This window comes from Mustela erminea, chromosome 1 (genome assembly GCF_009829155.1).
Source record: "Mustela erminea isolate mMusErm1 chromosome 1, mMusErm1.Pri, whole genome shotgun sequence".
NCBI classification, from domain to species: Eukaryota; Metazoa; Chordata; class Mammalia; order Carnivora; family Mustelidae; genus Mustela; species Mustela erminea.
In genome coordinates this window covers 62,191,721-62,206,438 of record NC_045614.1, presented here as the reverse complement: position 1 = coordinate 62,206,438, position 14,718 = coordinate 62,191,721, and the positions used below count along the sequence as shown (strand labels likewise).

Here is a 14,718-nt window from a genome sequence, read left to right as displayed (position 1 = left end):
TGCCCAGTTTGAATGTGCCATCTGTTTCCTGCCAGGGCCCTGGCTGATGGAATCATCCATTAAATAAAATTTAGAAAACAAGAAAAGGAAATGATCACCCACAAACAAAAGCCACCTAGCATATGCACGTTTTTCAACATTTTGGTATATTTCTTTCTGGCAATCTTTATGTCCATATATTTAGTAGCTGACATTGTCATGCATATGCAATTTGCCTTGATAAACTTTTCAATTAATGTGGTATTACAAACATTTTTACAGTGATAGCAATCATTTAATGGCTTCTATCCTGTTTCAGGTAAAATTTTAAGTGTGTTAACGTTACATTATCTCATTTAATCCTCAGAACAATCTCATGGAGAAAAAGAACAATGTCATGAGATAAATATTATCTGTTGGGGGTTTCTGAAAGGGAATAGTCATCTAGAATGAAGGGGAACTATTTGTGTCCTTCTTTTAATAGGCAGGGGTTTTAACCTTAGGTCTTCTTAGACTACTGTTTCTCTCCAATTTTCTCTGTCAGTAAGAAGCCAAACTGGACAACCTGATCCTCACCCTTTACCCTAACCAGCAGGGGAAGTCACTGGGGAAGCCACCAGAGGTTTGCAACTACACGACCAAAACATTTCGATGTGGCTTTGGTATACACAATCTGAAACTCTGCACTGAGATTAATAAGAGCTCTAAACTATGGGCTAAGCACTGGGTCAAATGCTTTAAGTAGATTATCTCTCATAATCTCTCTTAACTTCCCAGGAGATCTACAAGGTAGATGTTGGTATATCATCCACATTCTACAGAAGAGAACAGGAGACCTCAGAGAAATTGAGATACTTGCCTATGATCACATAAGGACATGCTAGAGAAACTCAGTCCCAAGTAATCACCACCATATAATCCACCTACCTGCCTACTTCTTCCTACTCCAAGCTAAGACACCTCAAGGAGGTGAGAGAAGGGAGTCAGGAGAAGAAAGCCACACAGCTTCCAGCTGGGCTGGGCAGGGTCTATGACACCCTCACTGTGTGATGTGCTTCCCAGGACATCAGCCTCACTGGCACCTCTGAATTCACCTGTCACTCCCACATGCATTCCACCGCCCCACCATGACACCCTCCCATACACCCAACCCAGACAGCCCAATGGTAATGTACCCTACAAGATGGCCCTTTGTCCATTTGGGGTGGTTGTCTAAACAACAAGATCTTAACTTTGGTGACACAGAAGCAGGTCCATCAATGCGGCTCACAAAAAATAACATCCCATAAGAAAATCAGAAAACAAATGAACATGAACAGACTTCGACACAACTGATCTCAATCCAAAATCAATCCCAGATTGATTAGCTCTTCAGAAAAAAAAATTTTAAGTATACATTAATTTCTGATTAAATTAATTGGGCACAGAGAACTCAGAAACTATTTGGAAGATGTGCATGATAGTCTCAGGATATAAGACTTGAACATATCTTCTCTAGAAAAACCCAATTCCTGACACAAAGGCCAGTGTTGTAAGCACTTACTAGGCCGGCAGCTGTCTCCTGTCCCCGTGGCCTCAGGCCTTCTCAGAGCACTTGAAAGGAGGAGAAACACCTCCATGGACCCGGTAACCTGAGCCATGTATCTTGTACCTGGTTCCTGACTCTGATTTGAGCAGGAAATGATTACAAAAGGCCTGTACCCCATCCTGATGGAAAAAACACAGCAAGTTCCACAGTGACAAGTCTAGCCTTGAAAGCACAGAAGAATAGGGCTGCCCCAGCCCAGAGGACTTACCTGCCTTGGTTAGGTGGCTCCAGACAGCAGCCCTAGTGGTACCTCTCAAAGCTCTCCACGCAAGTCTCTCAGAGTCTGAGCTCCTGCTCCTGGCAGTTGGAGGCCTTCTGGGAGGGGCGGCTCGGAAGCTGGGTGGAGAGCGTGAGGAAGGCAAATGGGAACACGGCCAAAGTGATTTTAAAGAATCGTGTAGGAAACCCTGTAACCGGAGAAGTGACTGAGATGGTACTTACATTTATACTTTGGAAGCATCTGCCTTTAATCAGCGCTTAATCTAACTCTGCAGAAAGCATCATTAATAAAGAAACAGGTTGTTTCTTTTCTTTGACCTCATCCAAGTGGGTGAGAGAACTGCGAAGAGTCCATCTGAAAAGCCATGCTGGGCTTCTCCAAGCAGCGTAGCCTGCAGGCCATCTAAACCAGGCGCTCTGGGGTTTTGCCCCCCAGGACTTACTAAGGCCCACAATGTGAAATTGTTCATAAGGTACCCAGTCAGCTGCTCCTTCTTTCTTTTTTCTTTGCCACCAACACTTGGGGTCCCCACTTATGAAAACACATGCTTGCCTATGTGGTTGTCATAAAGGACACCAAGAAAATCCCTTGGCCTCTAAAGCAACTCCAGAAATGTATCTGTCCTCAAACCCCAAACTCCCCCGAGTTAGCTTTTTGTTTTACTAATTCTCAAGGACAACTTGGATCTCTTTGTAAAGTGTCACACCATAAGCTATTTTCAGCCACTGTCACCTTCCAAAGGCTAGCTGACGGCCAACAGGGATAAACAATTCAAGATGGGTGTTTACATGGGGGCAGGAGGTAGGAAGTAGGTGTTTAAAGGAATGTTGGAGTAGAATTACAGGCAGATTTGGGTCCTGCCAGAAGTGGCACTGAACACTAGTCAAAAGAACTGGGCATAAATCCCAGCTCTACCAGTAAAGCTGCATGGTATTGGATAAAGCACTGAATTTCTCTGAGTCTTAATTTTCTTTATATAAAATGGGATAATTCTTTCAAACCTCCTTAGTCTTAAGAAGCAAATGTGATGATAGCTATACTGCAAACACTGGATATAAGTATCTTCCTTTTTAAGAGGGAAAAGGCCTGGTTGTTTTTATCCCCCAACTGACTCAACACCTAGATCCCACACAGAAAAACTGAAATCACAGACATGGGATTAGTACCAGGCTTGGCACAATGTATATGCCCTCACTTTTTAAAGCAGTGATGATCAGAAATTCTAACCCTCTCTGATTTCAGAGTGATTCTCAGAATAACAGAAGGCCAAAGAATAGGAGAAGCACTTAGAGTTAATAAATAAGCATTTTTATATGGATAAAAACGTGTGGCAAGAGGTAAAGGAGGCCTCTAAATCCATTATCTTAAAAGGTCCTGGCCTTTTTAAATATAAACTCTTTGCAAATATTATTTTCCTAAGCTATTAAGTCATTTTCTGACTTCCCACTCTGAAGTTTCAGAGAACATCCTAGCTTCATCTTCAAGGTGAATGCAAATGATTCCAAATATAAGGGCTTCTAAAGAGTAACATACAAACAGGCCAGCCGAACAGTGTGGGGTTTGCATTCAGGACTTTCCCCAGACTCACTCCTTCCCTGGATAACTTGGGGAAGGCAAATATGCATTTGAAAGCTGGAGCAGATAAGCAAAATAAGTCAATCAGAGAAAGACAAGTACTGTAAGATCTCACTGATAGGAGGAATTTGAGAAGCCCGGCTTGGGTGGTGGAGGAAGAGAGGGAGAAACGAAACAATATGGGACCAGGGAGCCATAAGAGACTCTTAATCTCAGGAATCAAACTGAGGTTGCTGGAAGGGAGGGGAATGGGAGGGATAAGGTGGCTGGGTGATGGACACTGGGGAGGGTATGCACTATGGTGAGTGCTATGAATTGTGTAAGACTGATGATTCACAGACCTGTACCCCTGAAGCAAATAATACATTATTTGTTAATTTAAAAAAAGAAAAAAGAAAGCTGGAGCAGAATCCCTGTGTTGAGTCCTCATAGTAAGAAGATGCTAATATCAGCACAGGGTCAGGATGCCCCACATTTGCTTTCTTGGACCCATTCAGCATTGTCACCTCTCTTGGCCACCATAAATGGCCAAGTCAGAATCATCAGCTTTAACTGCAGCCATCCATCCATCTGTTTATTTAGCAAAGATGACATTGAACCTCCACTATTCTGAATATCTGAAAATACGAAAACAAGACCTGAGTCCTTAAGGAGCATGCCGTCTGCTGCATGAGAAAGAAAAATGTACAAAGAACTATAAGCAAGAAAGACAACATCAAGAAGCTGCAAGCAAGATGCAAAAAGAGGTCTCCACAGAAGGAATCAGGGAGCAACTCATTTTGGGAAAGCTTCCAAGAAGAGGTAGGATTTGAGCTGAGACAATGATTGAGAACTCAATATGCAGAGAAAGTAGGGATGGACTTTCCAGGAAAAGCCGGAACAAGGACACACAGGCCTGGAAGGACAGGACATGTGTAGAGAATCTCAAGTGGTTCTATGAGGATGGAGAGGTGACAAGGAGAGGGACACTAGGGAAAAGGAAATTTTGCATGGCCTTGCATACCATTTGAAAACCACTGAGTTTGAACTTGAACTTGTATTGAGTCACAGGCCTGGCACTGGCAAAATTTTAAGCTTCTGATAACATATAACCACCAAATCTTCTGTTTCCCTGATGTGCACCCCATTGGTATCTCACTGACAATAAGACATCCATGCAAGTAAACAATGTTCATGGATAATGCTGAGGGTAGTGACATGCACCACAGCAGGTGTGGCAGTGAAAGCGGATGGAACATTTGTGGGAAAATTTGGGGGGAGCAAACTAACCAAGGGGAACTAATTGGCTGTGACTGATTTAGCTGAAGTCAGAGGTGATCTGAGGAAATGTAGCAGTGGTACCGAAAACAGCTGCTCTACTCCGAAACCTAAAAGCTGGTTCTTGTATATTCTGCCTTCACCTAATGCCACAGGGTCAGCCAAAGGCTTGCACATACATGTAGAGACTGGACAAAGGTTTCAATGTCCAGCTCCTGAGGTCTCTTGCAACACAAGAGTGAAGACTGCTTCATCTTCTAACTTCCACAGTTCATTTCTGGCTCCTGCATTTAGTATTTAGTTCACTGTGCTTCTACTTTCTGATATGTATGCTGATATGATGTGTATTTCTGGTATGTGGTATTAAGGAGTCTTTTAGTTGCAAGTAACAAAATCCTAAGCACAGTATGCAGTATAAGCAGAAAAGAGACTTTATTGACAAGGATCACAGGTGTCACATAGAATCCAAGGAAGAAATGCTGTGAACCCTCATGGATAGAACCAAAAACTGAAGACCTATAGGAAACTCAGAAAGCTCCATCTCTCTTCATCTCCTGTTTCTACTGCTATTCCTCAGCCTCTAACGCTCCACTTTTCTACTATACACTAGCTTTCTGTGGTCTTAGTGGACCTATGTGTTTAAATGCAAAGCCCTTTTATTCTGGGACACAAAAATCCCTGAGGAAGACCTGAATCATCCCACTTGACTCCAGCACCTGACTCTGAACCATCAACAGAGGTCAGGGAGCTGGAGGTCAGGCAGCTCTCACTGCCAAGCTGAGAATGGATCCAGGAGAAGCAGCTCCTAAAGAACCCCCAAATGGGAACAGCACCAACATCACAATGTTTTAAGAATTAAATGAGGCAATTTGTATGAACTTCTCTTTGTACACTCTTAAATATTAAACAAAGATACAACTTTATGGATCTTTGGAAACCAAAAAGACCCGGACACCAATCCTACGTTGTTGTGCCACCTAAAAGCCATGAGCTCTCTTTTTAAAATGTCTCTAAATCTTGGTTTCTTCTTCCAGAAATGGCACTGATAACACCTACTGTCCACAGCATTCATGAGGTTTAAATGATCAGGGGATTACACCACTTTGTGAACTGTAAAGCACAAGCTAAAATAAATGTAGGTGGTTGTGGTAAGAGTCAGTGTTCACACACGTGGCTGACTGCTAACTACAGTGCCCTTACCACCCCACCCCCACAGACACAAGTACCCACGTTCCAAATTCTTGATATCCACCACAGCCCCTCCCGTATTTAAGCTACAGTGGATTGCTAGCTTGTCTGCATAGGAGGGAGAGGGGACTAGGTGGAGGAAGGAAGGGAGGGAGGCAGAGAACTAGGCAGGCAGACAGGCATGCCGCCAGCCTGAGGCTGGGATAGGTGGCCAAGTCTATATGCAAGCCCAGTGAAGGGACTGGCTGGAAGTCAAAAAGGATATAATTAACTTAAGAATCACAATAAACTTGTAGCCACACTTAATAGGCTTCAAATATTTTCTCAATTTACCCTGGCTTCATTCTTCTCTGTTTGCCCTTGGTGAGGAGGAAGGGAAGGGAAAAAGGCAAGGAAAAAAAATCTTAAAGGGACAGCACTCCCCACACGTAAACAAGAGGAACAGGTCTAGGCTCTGAGCACTCAGGGGCCTGCCTGACATTAGACCTCTGTGCATTCACTCCTCAGAGAACACAGAGAGGAAGGGAGTTGAGCTGTAGGAACAGGAAGAAATACATCTGACCTATGAAGCTGCCTTGCCTGACCACCCATTCCAGCCCCACTCCTCAACTCTCCTCTCCAGTAGCCCTTAATACCCTAGAGGCTGAAAGGTGGTCTTGGGGCTGCAGCTGAGTGTGCTTTGAAGAATTCGGAAAGGTTTGCCTCATGATGCCCTAGTTGTTTTGTCATTTCAGCTTTTTCTGTGCTTTTTCCTGACTGAGCAGAAAATGTATGTTGGTATTTCTGGAGCAAATGTAAAGCCATCTGGAAATGAATTCACAATGTGTATGGAAGAGAAACAAGGTTTTCTGAGGTTCAAGTTCAGAAACAGAGGGACTGCGTGTCACAGGAGGCATCGGAAGGATCCTCCTCTTCAGCTGCATCACACAGAAACCAAACATGACGATACTCAGCTCTCTTCGAAATCCGGGGCACAGTAGCTCCTCTGGCTACCTCCATAAAAGGTGGCCTTACCAAAACCTTTGGAATACTTGAGCCTGTGGCCATCAGTGGCTATCGGAAGAATGTATCCTTTTATCTGTGGCACAGATGTTAGCTGTCTGCCCCTCGGCTGTCTCCTGGACCCACTCCTGCTGTCCCTCGCTTTTGGCCTGGGGAAATCTCTCTTGGCCTTCCCCAGCCCCACTGGGCCCTCAATTCTTTTCATTCACTTTAATTTCCTACCGCTTTCCTCTCAAGAATGAGGCATATTTCTTTCCATGACTTGAGTTTAACAGTTTGAATGATATTCCCTACTTTTTTAAAATGCATGCTCTTGGGTCTCATCTGCCATCTCAAGCAATTTATCTGAGTATTCCCTTCAAATAAATAGTATGTTCTCTGCAAAAGAAATTTTAGTAAGAAGCATGTCTCCACCTCATTGGACTGCCATAATTTGGAACTAAAAGTAATACTGTCTTACTTTGTTTGCTGTCAATTTTACATTTAATTTTAGAAATTAAAATGGATACCAGAAATCTCAATTAATTTTTTGATGACTTATTTTTAAGGCAGCTTAGTCTTAAAAGACACCATGAAGTGAGTGTATATATACAGGTTCCTAGATGCCCGGAGAGTCAGACCATTGGGGTCCCTCTGCAGCTTTTCCCCCTCTGCTCCTCTCTACTCTTGAATTATCTATGCCCTGAACAGTCCAACTTGTCATCATCTCAGCCCCTTAGGGCCAGTGAGATCACTCCCCCATAACACCCAGCATGAATTTTCTTCTTAGACAGGGTCAGGTCAGTCGGCAGTAGGCGCACCCTGATGATGGGACCTTCAGTGAACTCCCAGAGCCCTGGTACCTTGCTCAAGAGAAAAGCCCGTATGGGTCTCCTTCAGGTCCTCTGAAGGCCTAGGCTTCCTTACCTCTACACCCTTAGACACATCTTCTACTGTCAGGGAGCCCAACAGACCTCAACAGAAGACAAAGCTGCTACCAGGGTCCCTGTGGGGTTCGAGGGTCTCACAGTCTCAGTGACTCAAAGCTACAGCCCTGTTACCCCAAATTTCTTATTACCACCCCAGGCCCAAATCCAGAGCACGAGTGTCTGATGAGGGTCCCTGGGAGGCCAGGTATGAATTCATACTCACTCATACATAGAGTGAGAGAGAGAGAAAGAAAAAGAGAGAGGAAACCCAGCAGAAAAGAGACGTGAAAGTAAATAAGACCCAGAAAACATAAAGTTTCCCTGGGGCCACTATCTGACTTCTTCTGTAAGCTTGGGCTCCCCATACCCTAAACACCATGAGGCTAAGAAAGGGAGGCTCACAGACCTGGTGATCCCAAAGAGGAGACAAAGCAAAAGCAGGCAGACAAATGGCCACCCTGGGTGGTGCTGGCCTACTCTCAAGTTATCTGTAGGCTCATGCCCAAATCCACACCATGCTCCTGCTAGGACCCTTCACGGATTGGCCTATCCCTTATGTCCTTCCTGAATCCACACCAACATTTAGAACTCAGCTGAAGCCCTCTCCTCTAGGGAGCTTTTCTCACAGCAAGGTCTTACTTTGGTGACATCGACTGTCCCCCACTTCCTCCTCTGCCCATTTCATGTTCGATGAGCCTCATCACCCCATTTAGGTTGCAGGCTGGTCCAGGGCAAAGACTGTGTCCTCTTCCCTTGCATCAAGCAGCACCCAGCCTGGAGTTCATGGTCATAAATTAACATTCAAGTTCCCTATTAAATGGAATGAAGGAAGCTAGATGAGAGACGGCTCAGCTGCTTCCAGAAAGACACTTGTGCTTCAGAGCTCGAGGAAAGCAGGGGGAGGGCGGGAGAGAGGGAGAGAGAGGGAGGGAAAGGCTCACTAAAAGCTTATGAAATACACAGAAGAGCTGAGCACCAGAACAAAGACTCATTTAAAAGGGCAAAGGAAACACTAGATGGCTGTTAATGGTGAACTGAATATGATAAATTATTGCTTAAATCACTTGGTTTCACTCCTTGTTGTTATGCACAGTTAATTGGAGAGAACAAAGCACTGTGCCTGGCTGAACAGGATGGGAGGTGGCAGCAGTCTCAGGCTTGTAGCCTCTCCAGGACCACAAACCCATCATACAGGGATGACAAGCATGGGGCCAACCTCAATCCCTAGCCCCCTGCAGTGGCCCTGTCCCATTATCCACAATCTGCTCCCCTACAGGCTGTAGCTGTCTACAGCCAATGGTCCTAAAGGAGAGAGAGTCAGAGAGATGGTATGAGAGTCAGGAGGTCACCTTATGATCCCTTAGTATCTAAACACCAAACTTGCCCCCATAGAACCCCACTCAGATATCTCTCACCCTAAAGAAAGCCAGGTAGCCTCAATAACAGATTTAATCTCTGTTCAAAAACTTGGATTTTGACAGTTTTTTTCCTTATGCTTCTGTTCTATTCAGTATACATATATAACCTAAGTTCCTACTAAATTATAAAGGACTTAGTGGGGGAGAGGGTTAAGGAGACCCAGAAAAGAGTAAGACACAGCTTCTTCCTTTACTCAGTTGAAAGAACCGACATTGAACTTGTGGGCTGCACAGAAAAAAAAAATAAAAAATCTTTCTAACACTTAGTTTAGTTTAAGACAAATCATCTGTTAGAGTCTGGGATTTTATTAATAATCCTGTGGCCAAAGGGCGAAGAAGCAGGGAAAGCGAGCCTGGTAACATCAGCAAAGAAAGAAATTTAGAAACATTAGAACTGTTAAAGACTGGAATTTCACACATAATGTTTACACGACAATTAATTAGCAAGGCTTGGAGAGTTATAGTTACTTGATATGGAAGACAACATTCAAATGTTGAAGTCTACATGTCTACAAGATAGTTTAACAAATACTACCAAGAGACATTTTTATGGTTACAGAAAAAGAAGGTTATAAGATATAACACCAAGTATAAGTTTGAAGTATAAGTTTGAAGACCATATCCTTTTTCCTAAGCACAAATTTAAATTTATATTTAATCTTAGGTTTAAAGACTATTCTCAACCTACAGTTTTATCACAAGGAAAAGTTTTTAATTGCTATACTCCTTTCATTATGTTTTTGTGTAAATAAATGTTATCTCAGGAGAAAAAACTTGTTCACAAGACTGTTAATTAGAGGCTTACAGGCTCTTCTTAGAGTCAGGAGTCAGTATAGGGAAAAAATCACTTTTTATATATATAAAATCACTTTTATATATATATGTACATATATACATATATATAAAATATATATATATACATATATATAAAATCACTTTATATATATGTACATATATACATATATATATAAAATCACTTTTTTCCCTATACATATATATATGTATATATACATATATATATATTTACATACACTACACACACATACATCTCAAAATTCAAATGCTAACAAAGAACAGAATACGGGATAATGGCTTTTGTATTAGAAAATGTGAGCTTAAAGACCTTGGAGCAACATTTCCAACAGTATAGAGAGTTAGATACCTTGAAAATTTTGTGCAGTTGAAACAACTAATATACCAGATAAAACGGTAAGAGATGAAAAATTAGGAGCACCTTGGTGTCTCAGTCAGTTAAGCAACAAACTCTTGAGCACAGCTTGAGTCATGATCTCAGGGTCATGAGACTGAGCCCCACATCAGGCTCCACACTGAGCACAGAGCCTGCTTAAGATTCTGTCTTCCTGATTCTCCCCCACTCTCACTCTCTCTCTTAAAAAAATAAAATAAGGGGAAAACAAATAAAATAAGTGACGCCTGGGTGGCTCAGTCAGTTAAGTGGCTGCCTTCGGCTCAGGTCATATTCCCAGGGTCCTGTGATCAAATCCCACATTGGGCCTCTTGCCTAGCAGGAAGCCTCCTTCTTCCTCCGCCCTTCCTCTGCCTGCCACTCCCCGCTGCCTGAGCGCATACACATGCACGCTCACTCTCTGACAAAGTCTTTTAATGAATAAACAAATAAATAAAATATGGAAAATTAAAATGTTTAAAAAGCTCTAAGGACTCTACAGATAGACAAAACAGAGACCCTTGAATGGAAAAGTATTGGAACCACCTTTTCTCTAAAGGATCTCTGACAAGCCTTAGGGACCTTATGTTTCCAATACAGGTCTTCACGGGGTGTGGGTCAGGCCAGAAAGCCTAGGGCCCATCTAAAGTGGGATATCTAAGAGTAGTCCACTGTGTGAGGTGGGAGCATCAAAGGGTTTATGTCCATAATGCAAGGTGAACAAGAAATAAAATCTGCCTATAGAAGGAGACTGGCAGAAGTGAACACAAATCCTTTCTGAACAAGTTGCACTGTGATCCAGGACCGTAAAAAATTCCCACAATAATGTTTTAATAGCAGGGATGCCTGGGTGGCTCAGTTGGTTAAGCAGCTGCCTTCGGCTCAGGTCATGATCCCAGCATCTTGGGATCGAGTCCTGCATCGGGCTCCTTGCTCGGCAGGGAGCCTGCTTCTCCCTCTGCCTCTGCCCTCCATTCTGGCTTCCTGTGCGCGCTCTCTCTCTCTCTGACAAATAAATAAACAAAATTTTTAAAAAATAAATAAATAAAAATTAAAAAAAAAAAAAAACTTAGCAGTCCACAATCAAAATCACAAAACACACAAGGAAGTAAGTCATCATGAGTGAGAACGAGTCAAAGTAATAGACAACATAAAAATTTTAGTTTCTAGAATTATCTTACAGAAAAGTTAGGTATTAATAAAGAAGCTTAAAAATATGAGGGAACAAGAGACTATAAACGATGATCTTTGCAAATTTTAAAATGAATCAAAAAGAATATCTAAAAGATAAAATATTTAGTAACTACAATTAGAAACACAATACAGAAATAAAGCAGCAGATTAGACATATACGAAGAGAAAAAATTTAAAACTAGAAGATAAATATAAGGAAATTAGACCAAAGTGCAGCCCAGGATACAAAATTAGTAAGACAAGTTAGGCGACATGGAAGATAGATTAAGCCTAATTAACATAAGTTCAAATTGAAGTTTCATAAGGAAATAATAGAATTAAGAAAAGGACATTCAGGGGCGCCTGGGTGGCTCAGTGGGTTGGTGCCTCTGCCTTTGGCTCCGATCATGATCTCAGGGTCCTGGGATCAAGGCCCGCATTGGGCTCTCTGCTCAGCAGGGGGCCTGCTTTCCCCTCTCTCTCTGCCTCCTTGTGATTTGTCTGTCAAGTAAATAAATAAAATCTTTAAAACAAAAAATAAAAAAAGAAGAAAGAAAAGAACATTCAAAGTATATGATAATAATGGAGAAATTCCCAGAATTGTTAGAAAAGATTAATCTTCAAGTCCAAGAATCTCAATAAATCCAAAGAAAGGAAAAAAATTTTAATAAAAAAATTCAGAATACCAAAAGTGACTACATTCTAAAAGCTTCTATGGAGAAAAGACAAATCATGTACCAATGCATGGTAATTTAATTGATGGCTGACACTTTTTTTTTTAACTTTTAATTTTTTAAAATTTCTTTTTAGTGTACCAGAATTCATTGTTTATGCACCACACACAGTGCTCCATGCAATACATGCCCTCCATAATACCCACCACCAGACTCACCCAACTTCCCACCCTCCGCCCCTTCAAAACCCTCAGATTGATTTTCAGAGTCCATAGTCTCTCATGATTCATCTCCCCCTCCAATTTCCCTCAACTCCCTTTTCATCTTCATCTCCCCATGTCCTCTGTGTTATTTCTTATGCTCCACAAATAAGTGAAACCATATGATAATTGACTCTCTCTGCTTGACTTATTTCACTCAGCATAATCCCTTCCAGTCCCATCCATGTTGATACAAAAGTTGGGTATTCATCCTTTCTGATGGATGGCTGACACTTTAACAGCAAAAGATAATCCAGAAAGGAACAGAATAAAATGTCCAATGGGACAAGAGAGGGGGAAAAAGGTAAACCTAAAATTCCAAGTTAACAAATATATCTTTAAGAACAAGAATGAAATATAGACAATTAAGACAATAACTAAGAAAAGTATCAACAAAAGATCCTCACTAAAAATATACCTCAAGCTGAAGAAAAATTTTCCCAGATGGAAAGTCTGAGACACATAAAAGGATGCCGAGTAAAAGTATGTTAATGTGGGCCCCAGCCATCTTGTGGGAAGAGCTCAGGCAGGTGCTCCTGGCTCAGCACTGCCACCTGCAATCTGTGGAGGAATGGGCCACGGAGCTACCATCATGCTTCGGCACTTACAAGAAAGCTTCAGCTGTGTGGTGACCAACTGATTCGACTGGTAATCTGACAATGACTCGGACCCCTATGAGGTATTGAAGCAGCAGAGAACAAGAAAAAATAAACCAGTGGAAATGGTTTTGGGGGCCCTGGGGCCAAGAGGGCAGCTCAAGCCACAGTCCAGACCAACTCCACTGCAGAAGGCAAACAGCTGCCTAAAGAGTCCCAGAAAGACCATAAGAACCCACTGCCTGCCGCCCCCCCAACGTTAGTGTGGCTGACAAGAAAGAGGAAATGTAACTGCCCATGGTGTTTAAGAAAGAAAGAATAAGAGGTGTTCAAAGAAGACCTAATCAACAGCTGCAGCATGAAGGGAAAATAATTAACAGGAGACCAGAAAGGTGACCACCTTGTGATGACGATTTAAAAAGCCACTTGAAGAAAAGGATGAAGGAGGAGACTTTTCAGTGGGTGGACAGATTACTGACTGGCTTATCCAAGTCTGTAGGGTCTTGGAAGAGGTTGAGGAGACTCTGGACATGGAATGGGCCAAGGAAATAGATTTCATTCTGGTGACAAACATGAATTTGAAAGGCATCATGGAAGTGACATTATAGTGTCCTGAAGCACGAGGACAAATGTGGAGGTAGCAGATCTCACAACTGGAGAACTGTCAAGATGAATTAACAGAGTCCCCAAAATACAATTCAAACAAGTATGTTATAATTGCAGTAACTTGGATCAATCAAGTGTGACTGAGAAAACACCAGAAGGTGAAGAATATCCAGTTGCAGACACTGACGATATGGAGAATGATGTTGAAGAAATAAGGGAAGAGGGTCCAAAAGAAATTACTTTGGAAGAGAGGAAAGCTATTCAGAATAAGAACTGGGCAAAAGTAGAATTTAATATCTGAAAACTAAATGAAGATACGGAAGGGCAGTGGAAGAAGGGATTTGTTCTTGGACTATCATTTGATTGGGTTATGGACCATCATTTCCGGAAGCCAGCTAATGACACAATATCTCAGCTGCAGGTAAGTTTTGGAGACTTTGGCCACTCAGGACATGGTGGCAGGAGAGGATAATATGGCCTTGGGCATGGTGGACATCAAAATGCCGAACCATGGCAACAGACGTGACAACTCAAGTGCTTCTACTCCTGGCATAGTTGATCCTGAGGCATTCCCAGTTCTGCCTTAACTGGATGCCGTAAGACAATCTTGGTTCTTCTGTGGACCCTCCCATCTGAGGTTTTGCATGCTTAAGGATCCCAAACAACTTAAGATTTAAAAAAGAAAAAAAAAAAAAAGACTGTCATTCATACCATTCACACCTAAAGACTGAATTTTATGTGCTTTGAAAATGAACCTTCTCTGGGCGCCTGGGTGGCTCAGTGGTTGAGCCACTGCCTTCGGCTCAGGTCATGATCTCGGGGTCCTGGGATCGAGTCCCGCATCGGGCTCTCTGCTCGGCGGGGAGCCTGCTTCCTCCTCTCTCTCTCTGCCTGCCTCTCTGCCTACTTGTGATTTCTCTCTGTCAAATAAATAAATAAATAAAAATTTAAAAAAAAAAAAAAGAAAATGAACCTTCTCTCACTACACAGAAGTAACAATATGGTAGTCAGTTTGCATTTAGACATGTATTGGTAGCAGCGATGTTTTCATAATTTTCAGAGATTACGCATTCTTCATGAATACTTTT

General features: G+C 42.3%; 1 protein-coding gene and 1 pseudogene across 5 annotated transcripts in view; one reads left to right on the top strand and one right to left on the bottom strand.

Annotated features, from left to right (window-relative positions):
- Positions 1 to 13,497, bottom strand: part of SCN11A (sodium voltage-gated channel alpha subunit 11) — a 111,963-nt gene extending 98,466 nt beyond the window's left edge. For 3 of the 5 annotated variants that reach the window (XM_032350823.1, XM_032351099.1, XM_032351190.1), the window contains exons 1-2: positions 13,425 to 13,497; positions 1,776 to 1,974 (exon numbers count right to left, since the gene is read on the bottom strand). The gene's annotated coding sequence lies outside the window, so the exon portion shown is untranslated. The other 2 variants (XM_032351007.1, XM_032350917.1) reach the window with 2 other exon arrangements.
- Positions 13,021 to 14,375, top strand: LOC116595367 (annotated as a pseudogene).
- Positions 14,376 to 14,718: the final 343 nt, after the last annotated feature.